Genomic DNA, 18,832 nt, shown 5'->3' with positions numbered 1-18,832 from the left:
ACAGGAGCTCAGAACCTCCAGAGGTATGCTTAATGTCATGTGGACATGGACACATGTAGGTATGCAGAAATAGAACTTTAGTCTGTAACTGAATTCAACTTACTCCATCGGCCCAGTGTTCAACACAGTTCCTTCTCTTTGAGGGTATATATTCAGGTGTTTTTCTGGCTTCCAGTATTTTATTTCTAGGTTTAAGGTACGTTTTCTCCTTCTCTAGGAGTTTTCTCTGTGCTTTCCAGGAAAGCCACTGGACTCGGCGCATACATGTCTAGAATGGGAGGAATCTTGTATTGCTTCCCTTCCAGTTGTTACTACCTGCTCTGCATCTTGTCCGTTCCTATCAGCTCTGGCCAATAGATGTTCTCTGGTTTCCACTGCCCATGTCTGTGATCAGAATCATGTCTTCAGAATTGTGATGTTTGCTGTGTTCTTTGCTGGGGTGGTGGTGAGGGACTTATGTCTATCCTTTTGTGGCTTTTTGGATCTCCTTGTACCATGGTTAGGGAGTGGGGCTGACCAAGGTGGGAGGACAAGGGCTGTCTGTTAGATCAGAGCCAGCTTCCGTCAGTGAGTGCTCTCAGGGGAGTTTCTTCCCAGGGCTCTGAACAGGAAGTGAATTGTCTTCCCTCAGCTGGCACACTCTCCAGGGCCTTGCTGCCATTCTGACCCGGGAAGGCTCCTTTCAACCCCTGTGGCTCAGGAAATGCCCTGCAAGTCACACTCTGTCACAAACCTTCCCATAACAGAAATAAAAATACTCCTTTCTCTCCTTGGAATACCCTGAACTTGTTTTCTTTGAAACGTTTCTTGTTCTGTAGATGAAAGCTCTTGTTTCATTACCACTCTTCTCTCTGGCTGAAATGAGATTCCAGGGTCGGCTTTGGAGATGTAGGGGTGGGGCAAGGGAGAGATACTGATTGATTGCTTTTCCATGTGTTGGTTCACTTCTCAAATTGGTATAATGGTTGAAGCAAAGCTGTCTTAAGCCAGGAGCCAGGAGTTTCTTCTAGGTTTCCCATGTGGGTTCAAGGACCAAGGACTTGAGCCAATGTCTCCTGCTTCCCCAGGTTATAAACAGGGAGCTGGATTGAAAGTGGGTGGAGGGCCCAGTGCGGTAGCCTAGTGATTGAAGTCCTTGCCTTGCATACCCTGGGATCCCATATGGGTGCCTGTTCTAGCCTGGCTGCTGCACTTCCCACCCAGCTCCCTGCTTGTAGCTTGGGAAAGCAGTAGAGGACAGCCCAAGGTGTTGGGATCCTGCATCTGTTTGGGAGACCTGGAAGAAGCTCCTGGCTCCTGGCTTCGGATTGGCCGAGCTCTGGCCATTGCAGCTACTTGGGCAGTGGAAGATCTTTCTGTCTGTCCTCCTCTCTGTAAATCTGATTTTCCAAGAAAAAAAAATCTTAACAATAAAAAAAGTACATGGGGCAGCTGTGACTCAAACTGGTGCCCATATGTGATGCCAGTGATGCCTGGGGAGGCTTAGCTGGCTATGCCACCATGTCGACCCCATGGGGATTGCATTTTCCATGGAGCATTACTCTTCAACATGATTTTGTCAAGTCAATGAAATTGTTATTGTGACTTTAATGGAGACACTTGCCATTTAAATCAGGTATGGTAGTAGGAAAAGCATGTGCACACGGAGTACAAGCCTAGGACTAGAGATGTGTGTACGTTTCTAAGAGCAAATGTGGCTAGAAAGGATGTTGTGCTTAAGCTGCTGTCTGCCGTTTGGAAAGGCACATTGGTCTGTCTGCATTAGAAACCTGGCCCAAAGCATTGCAAATCGTGGACATGCAGATAACTGGTTGGAGCATGGTGAGGTTCAGCAAAGGGACCTGCAGAAACCGACAATAACCAGGGTTTACAGGATTCGCGTTTCTTCTGACTAGCCAAACTCGTTGGGATGTTTTCTAGGGCACCAAATCAATATAGGCATGATGGGTTTCAATGTGGGGATTGTTACTCTTGATTCATCTGCTTTTATATGTGTCATTTAAAAAGTTTTTTTCTCTCCAGTTGGCTATTTTAACGAACTTTTATTTTCATTTGATTTGGAAGGCAGAAAGGAAGGGGATGAAATGAGGGAGAGTCAGGGAGGGAGAGGAGGGGAGGGGGACAGGGACAGAAGGGGACAGGGAGAGGCAGAGAGAGGAGGAGGAGATGAGGACAGTGTGTGGGTGAGAGAAGGGCAGGGACAACTTCCATCAGCTGGTTCACTGCTACAGATGCTGCAATGGCTGCAGGTGGGCCAGGTTGCCACGAACAGGGACCTCCACCTCTTCCGTGGATGTGGAGATGCAGGTGCTGATGCCACCATGTGCTGTCTCCTAAGGCATGCAGTCACAGGATGCTGGACTCGGACTCGAACCCAGGCACTCCAGTTTTGGATGTGGACTCCAAAGCAACGTCTTAATGAAACAACCCACGCATAGCCCAGCTCTTGGAAAAGGTCTTTTTCAAAACTTAGCTTTATTGTTGTTGCTATTTGTTTTAAGGATTTGCTTTCTTGCGTGTCCTTCCAGCAATGTAGCAGACATTTTGCTTTTTTTTGGGAGTTGGAAAGAGAGAGACAGGCAGATGTCCATTGGTTCACTCCCCCAGATACCCACAATGGCTTAGGTTGAGGGAGGATCCAGCTGGAAGCTGTGCTGACTCAGTTCGACCTTCTCATATGAGGGGCTGGATCCCACTTAGCTTGTGCCATCACCCCTGCCTCTCAGTCTGTATGCGCAGGAAGCAGGTGTCATGAGAGAGGAGACAGGATGGAGAACGGAGCTCAGGCGATGTGGGATGAAGGCATCCTAATCCCTAATCACACAGGGCACATGCCCATGTATTGTTCATGTACTAAAAAAGGTGGAATATTGGGAGGCTTTCGAGGTACTGGGAGACCCTGGTCCGAGTACATTTTGTGAAAACTTTGATTTGTAATCTTTCCTCTTTGTACAATTATGTTTTGCTGCAATAAAGAGCTTTAGAAATTCAGAAAACTCACATCTATAATATCTCTTTGTTTACACATAAGAACTCTTTTATAACTGATCTCAAAGGCAGGAAGCTCCCAGGGCAATTGGCTTGGGTAAGTGGGTAGATGACATATGTGAGAGAAAATCAATGTAAGAACATTAGAACCCAGTCTTTGCTGTATTTGTGAGAAGCAAAAACTGGAATGTGATGTTCTTGAATCAAGAAACCTTGGCTGGCAGTTGAAGAGCAGGATTTGAATCCACTGCCGTGTTTTCTACCCTACTTTTCAAGCAGAGACAGGAGGACTGAAGGAACTATCAGCCACTGTGTGCCAGACAGGGTGTGCCTAGTCTAATTTCTTCCAGAAAACACTCCTTGTTGGGGGACGGAATTTCCACATTGTGAGGCCTCCCTGGGTAAAAGATGGTCACATTCGAGCGAGTGTCCCAGCTGGAGGGGAAGCCAGGTTGCGCTGAGCCCCTGAACTCACCTTCCTAACAGCCTGCAGCATGATATCCAGCACCTTAAATTTTGTGTTTTGATCCTGATTATTTCTACTTTCACATTTTCCATTTACCACGGAGGATTGCTTAGGGTGGAAATAGAGGCTAGCTCTTGTGGGAAAGAGAAAACTGGAGAGCTTTTCCTGCACTGTTTTGGGGGATGGATGCACCTTAAAAGTTTATATGATTTTCTTTAGGTGTGAAAGCCAACATTCTACCTACTTCAATAGGGATTTCACCGAGTGCGCTATATCTGACTGTGATGTTAAGTCAGCATGGACACTGCTGAGATAGAGCTTATTTACCCAACCAGAACCTTGTCAGCCCTTGAAATGGGACTTACACATGTCACTAGTAGAGTCAAAAATAAGTTGGGAGTGGCATCCCAGCATAATGACATGTCCTTAACCCACATGAGCTCAAGGAGACAAATAGTCAGCTTGGAGGGTGCTGGCCTCTGCCTTGCCTGAAAGCTACACACTTCTCTCCCGAATTATGAGCCTAGCTTAGTGCTCCGTGAAAATAGGTACTTTCTGGATGATTTTGTAATCTCTTTGATGATGGGGTATACACTAAATGCTGTCATTACTGAGCCATAATGGCTGGAAGTCATTTTCTCCCAGCACCAGGGGCTGCCGAGAACTTGTTTTGTGCCTGTTATTAGTCTACATTGGAGAGAAATTCATTTGCTGGAGGAAAGTTATTAAAACACTCTATTTCAATATTTGTGTGAGAAACAATAAACTTGATAAATTACGAGTAAGCAGGAGCAGTGAGCTTTTATTTCTTCCTTCTGGGACCCACTGCAGATTTCCAGAGCATGCTGTGTTGTGGCTTCTTAAACTGAATGACTTGTCTCTTTGGTATGAGATTAAAGACACGTTTTCTTGGCAAGGTGGCCAAAAGATTTGGCTATACTACTGTGGTTCATGATGTCACAATTCTTATGCTTTATCCAAAAGTGACCACACCTCTGTTTCTTACAGGATAGCTGACTGTGCGTAATGTGAATCGGGCACAGCAATGGGTTCCTGGACTGGCCAGGAATCCTGATTGAAAACTGTAGAAAGACACTCCACAGAAAACTGGCCATGTTCATTTGGATAACTTGTTTAAGGAATTCTGGACTGAGAGATGGACAAAGTGGGCAAAGCTGTACCAAAGTTTAGTTGTCCATTTGACCAAGAACAATAGAAGAAGTGAAGTTGGTACCTTTATAAATGATAAGGGAGCTGGGGTTTAGAACTTGGGTTACAACATAACTTTATCATTTTTTTAATAACTCCTTAGATTTTTTTTTATCTCCCACCTTATATTAAAGCTTGTGACAGTATTTCAACATTAGTATTCTGTTACTTTACTGGGTGTTCTTCACACTTGCCTGTGGTTTTGGTGTGTGCTATTCCTTTTCTCTGTCAAGAGAACATCTTTAAGTATCATTTGTAAGGCAGATTTGGAAGAGGCATATTCTTTTAACTTTTCTTTACTGTAGAAGAATTGGGTGTGCTATTCCGGGCCAACAAATTTTTGCTTTTACAATTTGGAATATGTTGCTCCATTCTCTTCCATCCTGTAGAGTTTCCTGTATGAGATCTCCTGTGAGTTTGACATTCAACCTTATGTCAATTGATATTGTTCACATGCACATTTAAGGATCTTTTCCTTATGTCAGATTGAAGAGAGCTTGATTATCATGTGTCTTGGTGAAGATCACTTTTAGTCAAGCCTGTTGGGAGTTCTGTGCCCTTCCTGGATGTTGTTCCCCAGTTACTTCTCTAGATTAGGGAAATTTTCCCTTATTTCATTTAAAACATTTTTAAACTCAGCTTCCCTTTCTGCACCTTCTGGGACTCCGACAATTCTTATATTTGGCCTTTTAATAGTGTCCCTTAATTCTTGAATACTTTCCTTAGTTTGGCTCAGCTCCTCTTCCAGCTTTTCAGTTGCTTCCCCGTTGTGGCAAAAAAATATCCTCCAATTCTGAGATTCTTCCTTCTGCCTCATTCATTCTATTATTGAGACTTTCAATGAATATTATTTGCTCTATTGCACCCTTTATTTCCAATAATTCAGTTTGATCTTGTTTCAGTGTTGCAATTTGCTCTGTGACATAGTCCTAAAATTTCTGCATGTGCTTCTCATTGTTGACAAGAAGCTATATAACAAGTGTTTTGAATTGTTTCCCTCATTTTCTTGATGTATTCCTAAGTTAACTCTCAAGTTGGCAAAGGGTTTTGCTTCTTTGCAGGGGAATCTTCAGTAATATTCATTGTGCCTTTTTCTCTTCCTTTGCTCTTGGTCATTGTACTTCTGGTTAGCATTTCTTTCTCCTTAGGGCAGGTTTCCAAGCTGTATCACTCACAGGTCTGCAGTTTGATTTTACTTATTGTGGTTGGTACATGATTCTTTGATTGCAGTCACTTGTGCCACTCCCTCCAGCAAATTCCAGATCTTGGCTCTTATGTTAGACTTCTACCATGGTCTCCATAGCCCCAGCCCCTGGCTCATCACACTACCTCCTGTGATCCCATGCTGAGGCTCCACCATTGTACAATGTTTCTCCCACTCTGGTTCACACATTTCTCAGGATCAGAGAGACACCAGGAATCCTAAATATCTAGGTTGTTGGTGGTGCTGATCTGGCTGGAACCTATTGGCCATTAGGTCTGAGGGCCACCCGGACCTATTTTGAGTTATAAGATGCCAAAGTTGGTTTTATTTTCTATTTGGGACCAGTACAATACACTGAGCTTAGTGAATTCACTCCTAGCTTAGCACATGTACAGCTTACTTTTGTCCCTGCAATCTCAAAGCCATTGCCACACTGTACGAGATGGTGCCTTATGTGCCACTCATGGAGTTCTTATCTGTTGGCCATTAGATCTGGGGGCTACCTGGACCCATTTTGGTTGGAACCTGTAGAATGCCACATCGTTGCAATTCACTGAGTCTGAAATGAGTTCACTCCCAGTGTAGTGCATGCACAGTATGCGCAGTACTGTCCCATAGCCTTTACCTTCATGCACAAGATGGTGCCTGATTTGTCTTTACTGCGGGGTTGGGCTATGAAATCTGTATCACTGTTCCTGTATCACTTGTTTGGGACCTGCTGCTCTGTCTCTGCTCCTGGTCAAGTCAAACAAACCAGCAGGAAGGGCAGTTTTCTGTCTTGTTTTACTGCCCAGCTGCCGGTGAACTCCCATTCCCACCTGGTTTTTGGTGGAGCTCTGGCCATTGGTGGAGTTCAGATTGCTGCTTGCTGAGTGTCGCTGGGGTATCTGTTCATTGCAACTCAACACCATCATCTCTGCTACTTTCCTGTGTCCATCAGCCTACTGTCAGTCTGTCCTCTATTTCCTGGAATGTGCCCTCTCTGCTTCACCCTGGCTAGTGTTTCTCCATCTGTTTAAACGTGTCCTGACCCTATCCTGCCATCTTGATTCTCTTACCCGGGTACTTCTGATTCATCTGTGGCAAGGCTATAAACTCAAGGCGAATGGGGGCATAGAGAGAGTAAAGTTAGGGATTCTGAGAATTTCAATTTATAAGGGAAGCCTGGAGTAACCTTGTTCAATTTACATTAGGTAGCAGCATATATTTGTTTTGTTAGCTCTACGCAACTGCTTCTGTGATCTATATTTCATCCACATTGACTGAATAAAATTGTAGCCACATGCACTTGGTAAAATTGTTTTACTTGTGTGGTCCCTCTTCTCTACCTGCCTTTCTCTTGAATAATAACATACTGTTAATTGTAGAAAAATGACCTTTGCATATGTTAAATACGTTGTAGTCAAGTAAATTTTAAGTATAATTGGGAAAGAGAAAAGAAAGACCTTATACTATTGGAGTAATACCATGATATTAACCACCAGTCTTTACAGTTGTTTACATTGTATATTGACACACTTAACTTGCTGAAGGCTAAAAATTGATTTGTCCTGCGTCATTTCCATTACTGTTAATGTCGTTATGTGGAACAACAGCAACTTTTACAAAAGGGGAACATGTATCTATTTTCACAATTAAGTAGGAAACTATCATTTGAGTATTACAATTTACTGGGTTTTAATTATAGAGAACATAATTGTTAGAAATGTGATATTTGGAAATGATCATCACTTAAGTAACATTTCATGTTCTCTAACAATGAGGAGGTTACAATATGTGCCCTTGGCACTTGGAAACCTTGAATCGCACTAGTCCTTTAGCTAACCAGTTAATGCTGGTGTATCTGTTGAACACCCTACTATGAGATATTATAACAAAGATGTAGTCCTGCCCATCAAGATCCAGCACTGAGCTGTAGAGAAGGTGCATAGATAGAACAAATAATGAAGGCAAGTATTTAGCACAAAGGTGATGCATAATAATTGCTTCCATGGCTCAGTTGCTTGGGTAGATGTTAAGTGAAGACGGAGAGCACTGTAGGCTGGAGTTGGGGAGATGCTTTCCTGGAGGACGTTGGGCTTAATTTAGAGCCTGAGAACTTCTGGAAAGGATAGATGGCATTGGGGATGAGATTGAGATAACCAGGGATATATGAAGTTTCAAAGCAGGATTGGAGGAAAATGAGTATTCTAGGAAACAGGAAGACATTGATGCAGAAAAATACTCCTTTGATTCGGGAAGATGGAATTTATAGCACAGATTGAGATTGGCTTCACCATGGAGAAAGGATGAGAAAAGAAATAACACAGGTTGTGAGGGTTTCTGGGGGGTAATTAAAAAACTTTTTAGAAAGCAGATCTTGTTGGGATGGCTTCCCAAGAAGCTGATACAAGTGATTCATGAAGAGACCTTTAGAAGAAAGAAGGAGAGAGCAGGGTAGGGCAGAGGAAGAACTCCGCAAATGCAGCATGTGCTAGAGTGGTTGGTATGAGACAGTTAACTAACCATGAGAAAAAGGGCTGGGTAACTTATGTGCATCAATCACTAGTCAACTGAGGGTTGCCTCCATGTGGATGGGGGTTGGTAGGAAGACTCTGAGATATTTTTGGGCAGATGACTTCTTTATGCTGAGGACAATTCTCTAGCAAGACAGGAGGTGTGAGCGATTGGTGGCCTGCACTCAGCACCTGGGAGAGAAGTAAGCCTCACTAGGAAAGAGGATCTTTTTGGGTTACCAAAGCATTGGCCTCATCTTCTGCTCAGATAAGTTTTTCACAGTCTCTTCTGTTTGGTCACGTTTAGTCTAGTCCCTGACATATGCTTAGTGAAAACATAAAAATAGGAGCCAGGATTGTGGTATGTCTTGATTAGCCACCAAATCAGCGTGTAAGTCTTGACTACTTCACTTGTATCCAGTTTCCTACTTATGAATCTCAAAAGGCAGTGGAATGAGTTTCCAAATACTTTGACCCCTGCAACTCATGTAAGAGACCAGGATGGAGTTCCTGGTTTTAGGCCTCCATCTGGCCTAGACCTGATTATTGCAGTCATTGCAGGGAGTAAAACAGTGCTTGGAAGATCAGACTCTCTGACCTTCCTTCTCTGCTTATCCACCTTCCAATTTTTGAAAAACAATTGTATATTAAGAGGCCATGTTACACACACACACATACACACACACACACACACACACACACACAGACACAAACACACACACCTTCCATTTGCTGATTCACTCCCCCAAATAGCTACAACAGCCTGGGCTGGACCCAACTGGAACCAGTTGCTTCTTCTGGATTTCCTACATGGGTACAGTGTTCTAACCACATGGTCCATCTTCCACTACTTTCCCAGACACATTAGCAGTGAGCTGGATTGGAAGTGAAGTGGCCAGGATTTGAATCGGTGCCCATCTGTGATGGTGGTGTGGCAAGTGGTGACTTCACCCTCTGTGCCACAAGGCTGGACCCTGCCTTTCAATTCTGAATTGAACCATGAAAATAGTATTCTACTATTAAGGGCCATCCCCAACTGCCTCCTGAAGAGCTGCTCTAATGTCTTCTCTGTGATTGTGTTTCCAAAAATCATCTGCTAAGCATTAGCAGTAAAGAGTACTGTATTGATTAGTGGCAGTATTAAGATTAAGGTGGAGGAAGCAGCCAGCTTCTTGCTCTTCATTGGCTGCTGGAGTAGCCATTACTATCTTACTGCCTGGACACAATGATGAATGGTCATGGAATTGTTTTGCACATGGGAAGGCACATTTATCTTATTCTGCTCAGTGAAGTGTGTGCAAAAGCAGATGTATCTTAGAATTATCTCTACTCAATCCAAAAATGCCCCACTCACCCAGAATTTGAATATTTAGAGGTTTTTTTTTTTTTTAAGATTGATCTCTCCCTCTCAGTATTTCAAATAAATAAAATCAATCTTCTATCTGCTGGTTCATTCTGCTAAATGGTCACAATAGCTGGAATTGGGCTGTGCTGAAGCCAGCAACCTGGAACTGCATCTGGGTCCAAGCTGCTGGGCCACTTTTCCTGTTTTCCCTGGGACATTAACAGGAAGCTGAATTGGAAATGGAGCAGCTAGGACTCGAACTGGTGCTCCTATGGGGTGCTAGCATCCAAGGCAGCAGATTAATCCATTAGACCACAACACCAGCTCCATTACTTCATTTTTAAAGGCGTTGTTGATTCAAAAGGCAGAGTAATGGAGAAGGAAAGAGATCTACCATCCTCTGGTTCACTCCCTAAATAACCACAACAACTAAGACTAGATGGGCCTCGTCAAACCCGGAAACCCCACGCAGGTCTCCCACACGAATGGCAGGAACCTAGACACTTGGGCCAGCGTCTGCTGCCCTCCTCCTCTACCCCCAAGTGCATTAGCAGGAAAATGATTGTGAGTTCAGAGTACCCGGAGCAGGAACCAGACATTCTAACATGGGATGTTGAGAACCTCAGGACACAACACCCATTCTGAGAATTTTAGTATTTAAAGGAATGGGAGTAAGGTGGTAGAATAGCTAGTTGGCACATTAAAATCACCTGGGAAACAAACTAAACAGACTCTTACTCCATGAATTCAACAGAATTGTGGGGAAGGAAGGAAAGCAGGCTGACTTTGGTATCTTTGAAGTCCAGGAGATTGTAATGCACAACAAAGGGTCTACTTTTTGTCAGCTAGCTCTTACACAAAAAATACCATCCAGTCCCAGCAGATTGACATGTTAGCACTTGTGATTGATCTAACGGGTAGAGATGGATAACTCTCTGCTTTAATCTGAGCGGAGTCATGACTCTGAGCTTAGCTGTGGATCAGACAGGTGGTTTGGCAAACCTTGGTTAGGGTCTCACAGCTGTCTGCTGTGACCTGGTGGAGAATCAGAGATACCTGGGCTCTGCCCTATGAGCTCTCTCACCTGCCGGGTTATCCCAGAATAGCCATCTGGTGGCTTGGTGGGGTTTCAATATTGTTATTTTATAACAACAGCACCCCTTCTGTTGAGTGTTAGAACTGAGAGGTTTTCATTTATGTTCTGTTGATCTGAGCAAGTAAAAAAGCTATTCCAGAATCAAGAGAAGAAAGGAATTTCAAAAGTTATTTGAGGAACAGGAGCACAGGTGAAAGAATGCCAATATTTAAGGCCAACTGTGCAATCAATCTTCCACTTAGACTTAATTGTTAATTCTAGGTTCATCAGAGTGGATTGCTTAGATGTCCCACCCTTATGGGATGGAAGAAGCCCGAATCCTTCCTCGCAGGATCCAAGATCATCGGAACAACAGCTAGATGTTCCAGCCTTAGCCCTGTGTTGTAAACATATTCCAAATTTCCACATATTGCCACAACATAGACTCAGTTGCATAAAATATGGAAATATGTATTTAGACATCCAGTTTACTCAATGTTTATGCTCTAATTTCAATCTGTAAAGGATAGATCTGCAAATAGATGGACAAAGTGAAAGTGCACATTTGAAATTTATTTTCTGAAGTTTTAACATGAATTATAATGAGTGGTCCTAAAAGATAGGATGAGTTCTAAGAAAGTGACTATACCACACTCCATATCATATTTCAGGGGGTTTCCTTACCTCGGGAAATGTTCTTCTTGGCAGGAGTAAGAATATTAGAGAAGTCATGTCCTAGTCTCCAATGAGCACTAAATGCAGCCAGAGTGGGAGGGAGGGTGAATTCACTCGTTTTGTAGCTATTTTTCCAAGCATTTATTAAATATTGTATTTTGTCTCTTTGTTTCATTATGGATGCTTCCACTATCTGACCCCATCTTTTTACTTTTTTAATATTTTTATTGGAAAGGCAGGTTTTATATAGAGAGACAAAGAGCTTCCATCTGCTGGTTCATTCCCCAAGTGTCCACAATGGCCAGAGCTGAACCAACCCACGCCAAGAGCTAGAAGTTTCTTCTGGGTTTCCCACACAGGTGCAGGTTCCCAAGGGTTTGGGCTGTCCTTTACTGCCTTCCCAGAATAGAAGTAGGGAGCTGGATGGGAAGTTGAGCCACCAGGATTTGAACTGACACCCATTTGAGATCCTGGAGCATACAAAGCGAGGATTTAGCAACTGAACCATCATACCAGGTCCTGACCCTATCTTTTCTACTTATTCGTGCCTTCTCTAACCTAAAGTCTGACTTTATCACATTCCTGTAGCCTGGGACCCTCCATCATTCCTTCCCCGCTTTTGTTTTTCCTCTTACTCCACCACCACCCTTAAGGTTTCTTTCCTGCAGGGTTTTGCAAAGCCAACCATATTCTCAATGTCTTTGGGGTTTCTGGCCATTTAGGTCACATCAATTTTTCTGTATGCTGAATTACTATCTGACCCTGCGGACACTGCTTTGTTTAATGGCTGCCAAACTTTATTGTTTTGTTTTTTGACATGTGTAAATTTGTGCCAAAAACTTGGCCTGTGAGGTGGTAGGTTCTGTCAGTTCCACTGTTTTGACTACTGACATGGACACAGTTAAAATAATGTCAGCTCCAATGGGTCAGGGGGCTTGCTACTTTGCTTATTGATAGCTCAGAGCCCTTGGGAAATTTTGAGTAACATCTATAGAATGAATGAAGGGTAGCCAATAAATAAGCCATTTTAAATATTGGATTTTTAATATAGTTAGTGTTTTGAATGCTTGAAATGCAACACAATTTGTTTATGTAAATATTTAAAATTAGACTCTGTTCTATGGATGTTAACTTGCTGGACATTGAAGTTGAAAGCAAGATCTGGCCTTACCACCTAAGATCTTACAGGCTCCGTGGGAATGTCATCATCGCTGAGTGACCAGCCCAGGATGTCGGCAACTGCAATAAATGATGCTAAAATCCTTACATTAGTGACATAAATTGTCTAGTAGTTCCAGGTCCCTAACCAGCCCACAATCTTGGGTAAAGTTGTTGGACTGTTTGGGAACTCCATGTTCTTATCCACAAAATTAACAGAACCTTTGAATTTTTACATTATTTAACTGGATACTACCTAAAAAGACTTGGCATCTTTCTGATGGAGCCACCTGATTTTACATCCAGGGAAACAAATGGAAAAATTGAAAGTGGGGTGGGCAGTTGAAACAACAGTTAAGTAATTAATTGGGACACCCACCCACATTCCATTTGAGCATCTCTGGATTGGAGTTCAGCCTCCCTCCCCCCTCTTTTTTTTTTTTTTTTTTCCCCTGTGTGGCCAATGATGACTCAAGTGCTTCAGTGCCTGGCACCAATTTGGGAGACCTGGATTCAGGATTCCTCGCTTTGGTCTGACATGGTCCCAGCAGCTGTTGTGGGAATTTAGGGAATGAACTAATTACTGGAAGGTCAATCTCCTTCTGCTTAAGCCTTTTAGTAAGAAAATAACACCCCAAGCAAAAGAAAACCAGAGTAGAAGCCAGTTGTTTTTCTCTTTGTTCGGCTTGTGTTTCTGAGCTATAACAGCCCTGCTTCTCTTCATTGTGGCTGAGCATGTTGAGGTTCTCACTGTAGTTCTTGATGACACTTGCCAGAAACGTTATACTGCTGGTCAGCATCATCCTATCTGGGATCCCTGGTTTGTAGAAACAAAATAACAAAAACATAACTTTTTGTTACTTTTGCCTGGTTGGGCTTCATCTACAGGACATTTTCTCAAATGCTCTTGCCAGTCCACCTACCCAAATGTTCCCTTTAAATTCATCAGGAACATAATGTAACATTTGGGAATGTGTCACTGTTAATAGTTTCGCAAATGAAACAAGTGAATGGTGAATGGCTCATTCTGGCTAATCCTCTACCTGGATCCCAAACCACTGGGGTTGGCCCCAGGAACAGAAGGCATTACCCTGACTTATTTGGGAAGTTGGAGAACAAAAAAACAGGGTCTGTTTCTTCCTAAACTTATTTTAGCCAGTGTATTCACTGGGCTCCTACACTTTCTGTTTTTTTTTTTCTGGAGGCCTTTTAGCTTTGCAAACTTACAGTATGAGTACATTTTAAACTGGACCCAAAAGGGGAGCTGGTATTGTATCTCAAGTTGGTGCAATAACCTGTTCAAAACCTTGGCAATGATGGATTCTTTGAATGTTTGTCTTTCTGAGCCTCTCAGCATTGAAAAATGCTTTGTTGCTGGGACTGTACTTGCCCATCCTCCCACACAGTGAAGCACATGTGTCCATGACAGATGGGCTGAAGTCCCTACAAGTTAACGAACTGCAGGTTCATTAAGCCAAAGGGAAAGCCATGTCCTGAAGCCCCCATTGAAAGCACACTTTCTCTTACCACATTGGACCGAATGGGGCAAGCTGGCTGAAACCTACATATGCATGGAAATGGAAAGGCATCCTGTAACATGGAGGGGCAGGCTGATGAACGTTCTTGAGAGGCCTTTAGAGTTAGTGTTTACTGCAGGGTACACTTGTAAATGTTTACGAGAGGAAATGGGCTGTTAGGTAAGTCTGTGAGTTTGTACCATGAATGTAAAATGCTGCCTGTGGGAGGTAGCAGGAAGGTATACTCTGGGCAAGTCTTCCTGCCAGAGGAAATATTGCTGCTGGAGCATACTCTTTGGATACTAGCACTGGTGAGTGACCAGCCTACCTCTGTTGGCTCAGGGATTTCTTCTATTTTGACTTTTAGCTCAATAGGAATCTGGTGCATCCTCTTTTCCTACTATTGCCTAATGTGGTCCTTAAAGCTATGCCTTCTTCCTTGCTTTCTTTTGATTTCCTAGGGCTATGACCACCTGAAAACATAGTGATTGAAAGCACCAGAATGGTACATTTTTCTCCTGTCTCTGTGAGTGCTGCTTGTGGCTGCTGCACATGAATGTGGGATGTGTAGTTGCTGCACATCCTTTGGGATGAAGGATCTGCCGCCTCTAGCATATTCAGATCCCTACTGACTTTCAGCTGGAAACTCTGCCCCAGTCTCTTCTGCATTTGGTTTGTGCCCCGGACTAGATGTCACATCATGTCACTTTGGGCGCTCTTGCTGTCACTTTGGCCATCTCAAAGGTCTGTTGCTATTTAAAAAGAGGAGACCGACTCTACCTCTTGACATGGAGTCAGGAGAGACAAGGCTCTGGAAGCCTGCATGGAAGGGAAGTACTGTTTTGGATGTTTTGGGAACATAAAATCTGTGACTTGCTTCTTATTACGTCAGCAGTCCTTCCCATGAGTCTTGGCCTTTCCTTTGTCTGTGGAGGGTGCTGTTTCCTTGGAGAGCCATTCAGCCCCCTCCCTTCTCTCCTTTATGTCTTAGTCAGTCTTCTCAGAACACTCTGTGAAATATAAAAACTTGATCCACTTTCTTTTCCTATTGTTCTATTTATTGCTTTTTTGTGTCTGTTTCCTGCATTGCTGGAGGAAATTACAATGTTTTTATGAAAGTAAGGACCTCTGTCACTGCTCTTTTCCCAGAGCTGACGTGTGTGTATACGTGAGAGATACAGAACTCGGGTATTTGAGTAAATTAATGAACTTCCACCATCCTTGCACATAAGAAATGGCAGTTGTGCTTGCCCACATTGACGTTCATCCTTCAGTGCCAAGGCCAGTGCAAGGCACATAGAATATGACTAATTACTAATGACATATTGTGATTTATAGCATAGCATTTCTCAATTAGAAGGAAAATCAGTCATACATCAGCAGTGTGTCATTTAGCCACTTACTTTAGTGCTTCTCTATCCTCTAAGTAATAGCGTCAATGAATAGAAACTTTAAATTCTGCCTTCACAGTGCTTCTGCTACTTTCAGTTTAGAGCCTGGAAGTTACAAGAAAACAAAGGAGAGAAGTGCAGGGGTGACCAGAAGGCAAGCCACGGTTCTGATGCTGAAGCTTAGGGCTCCATTTGCGTTTTTGTTTGTTTGTTTTTGTTTGTTTGTTTCTGTTATCTGTGGTCTGAAGATGTCGAACCAAAATCGGTTGATTTTTCATCTGGTTCAGTGTTCACAGTTCAACTAATAAACGTTGTAGAAGTTGAGAAGAAAACAGGGGTCTGTTACCTGAAATATTACTGTGCGGTCGATGGCGTGGTTTTGTTCTCCATGAGGAATGACCTTTCGTAGGTCAGTATTGTCTGTAAATGGAATCATTGCTTTGTGTTCTCTGAACACATTCTCTAAGGTGCTGGGAATAGAGTAGTGACACTTCAAGATGGACTAGTCAAGGATGCCTTCAACTGGATGTTTTCTTGAGTTCCATTTAAATGTTGCTCACTAAGAGAACCAATTGGGAGTTGGTATTGCACACTGGACTAAGCTGCTGCTTGGAACTCCTGTGTTGGAGTGCTGGTTTAGGTCTTTGATATGTGTGTTTCTACTAAGGCTCCTTGGAAGCCAGTAGTTGATGGGCCGAGTGGTTGGACTGCCGCCTCTCGCACTGGAGACTTGGGTGGATTTCTTGGCCTCACGCTTCTGCCTGGCTTAACCCTGGCTGTTGTGAGCAGCTGGGAAGTGAATCAAGTTGTGGAAGATCTCTTCCTCTCTGTTGTTCTGCCTTTGAAAACCGATAAAGGATGAGAGTGAAAATTGGTACCATGGTGTTTTATCATCATCAATTTATGTAGTTGCAGTTTAAGAGGAATCTGTGCCAATCTGGGCTTATAGTGATATTTCCATGTAGTGTCTGAAAGTTTTTCCTTTGCCAAGGAAGTATAGATTATGGCTCTTAGCAGCTTAAACTATAAGCACATGATTATAATTTGACTATATAGAAAATAGGTGGAAAAGATGAAATTTAAACAGACTTACTTTTGGTACAAAATTCTTGAAATTGATGTGTATTTTTTCATAATATCTTTATGAACTTTTTAAAGATCCCTCATATTCATGGATTTGAAAACATTTTCTTCATCAAAAGAAACTTGTGCTTAAAATTGTTTCCCACAACTTTTTGAGGGGCAAGATAGATGTGCATCAGGGTGAGCTCAGTGTGTTGTATCAGGACTCTGGCCCTGGGAGTGTCCGGGGATGATGCATAGGGGGACCTGGTCTCTGTATCCTTGGATGAGCCGGACAAGGAAGACCCCAGAGTCCTGATGAAGTTCTTTCTTCCTCAAGCAGAAGCTTCCAGAATCAAAGACTAAGCAGATTTGAAGCTCCTCTGGAATCTAGATAATAAGAACATGATCTATTAATTTACTTTATAGGCAAAAGCATTTTGAATATAACTGGAGCAACCACTGACTCTTTTGATGGACATTTCTATTCCTCCTTTTATAGAGATCACAGAGAGAGTAGTGTTATAATTTCTGACAGTTTTGATTGTGAAATATATGGAGCTTCAGCTCCCTGGAAGAAAGGAGAGATGATTAATATTAATAATGGACAACAAAATACCCAACAGGTCTGAATAATATGTTTTGTGTTTATATAGCTATTGTTTTAACTCACCCAAAAACATTACAGGCTTTAGTGTTAGGAATGCAGTAATCATAGGACACTGTATATCTAGGACACATAAAAGGAGACATCAAGCTAATCCTTAAATCCTATTAATTTCTTTTCTCACATTGTAGGAAAAAAAAACAGTAGCTATTTGACTATGCTGCTCAAATTAATATATTCAAATCAGTGTACTCAGTCAAAATTCAAATAACAGTTCAACTGCAGTCAGTGGTAAAGTTATTTTGGGAGTGTCAAAGAAGAGTATGTATTAAAAAATAAGATACTAAACATATCAAAGTATATTTATATCAGCAGTGAGCATGGTTTTTTTTTCTTTCATTTATGCAGGATGCTGAGTGAAGCAAGTCCGAGCTCTGTCAGCAAAAATATGGTTCTAATAAGAGCATGCATCTTTATGAAGAAATATTCCGATAGAAAATGTACATATCTAAGTCTATCTCTAACGATTGAAAATTGCACATCTTATTTGTCACTCCCCGTTCCCTTCCCATGGCTATCCCTGTCTCTGTGGAACAAAGTACAACAAGGAGAGGACAGAATAGGCACTGTGGTCAGCTAAACCTAAGGTGTACCTGCTCATTCATAAAAAACCAAATGAAAGAATGTCATAGATGAGAAATCTTATAAAAAAATAAATGGGAAATACATGAAAAAATCTTTCCTAGATTTCAATTTTTTTGCACCAAAATGACATTATCATCTTTTTCCCTATGAACTTTTGAAGTGTGCTTTAAAAAAAAAAAAAACTAAGTCTTGACTGAGTAGATATTGGAATGAAATATTTTAAATAAAAATAAGCTGCTCCACGTCTGATCCAGCTCCTTTCTAAAACATTGAAGCTTGATACAAGTACTGAGTGCCCTGTATCCTGGTAGAAAAACAGGATGGAGTTAGTGGTTCTTGAGTTTGGTATGGCCTAGCCCCAGGGTTTGGTGGCCTTGTCACCATTTGGGGAGTAAACCAGTGGATGAAAGATGGGTCTCATATCTCTTTCTCCTTTTCTCTTTCTCCCTCTTTCTGTTACTATTATTCAAGTACATAAATAAATAGGAAAATATTTTGGGTAAAAGTTGGAAAAACAACGGAATAGAAATAAACCTGTACATGACATGGAGGATAGAAGCATGTACTATGTTCTGGAATTTCTAGTCGATTGCTGCAGTCGATTGTGGCATGCATTTGAATCTGAGTTTTCATTATTATTATTTTTAAAACCAAATGAAAGAGGAACAACTACTTGGTTTACATAACTTGAATACTTTTCTCAGAAAAAAATCTACTTCATTTTTTTCTAAGATTTGAGAAAAGCTTTTGTTTCAAATTTTTGTTTGTCTTCCTTTCTCATTGGACTTTTAAAAATAGATTTTGATGATAAACGAATTTGCCTTCCTGTCTCCTACCAGCTGTCTGTGGTTTAAAATGCCCATTGTGTCAGGAGATGCTCTGACGCTCCAGCAGACAAGAGGCCTCTATCATCGTGTGGACCTGATTTTCTACTCCTGAGTTCTTAGCCTTTGCTTCCTAAATAAGCTATCTCAGATGTTAATGGTTTCAGGCAG

Source organism: Ochotona curzoniae, unplaced genomic scaffold (assembly GCF_017591425.1).
Source record: "Ochotona curzoniae isolate NIBS_2020 unplaced genomic scaffold, NIBS_Ocur_1.0 contig_3520, whole genome shotgun sequence".
Lineage (NCBI taxonomy): Eukaryota > Metazoa > Chordata > Mammalia > Lagomorpha > Ochotonidae > Ochotona > Ochotona curzoniae.
This window is presented reverse-complemented; position numbering follows the sequence as displayed.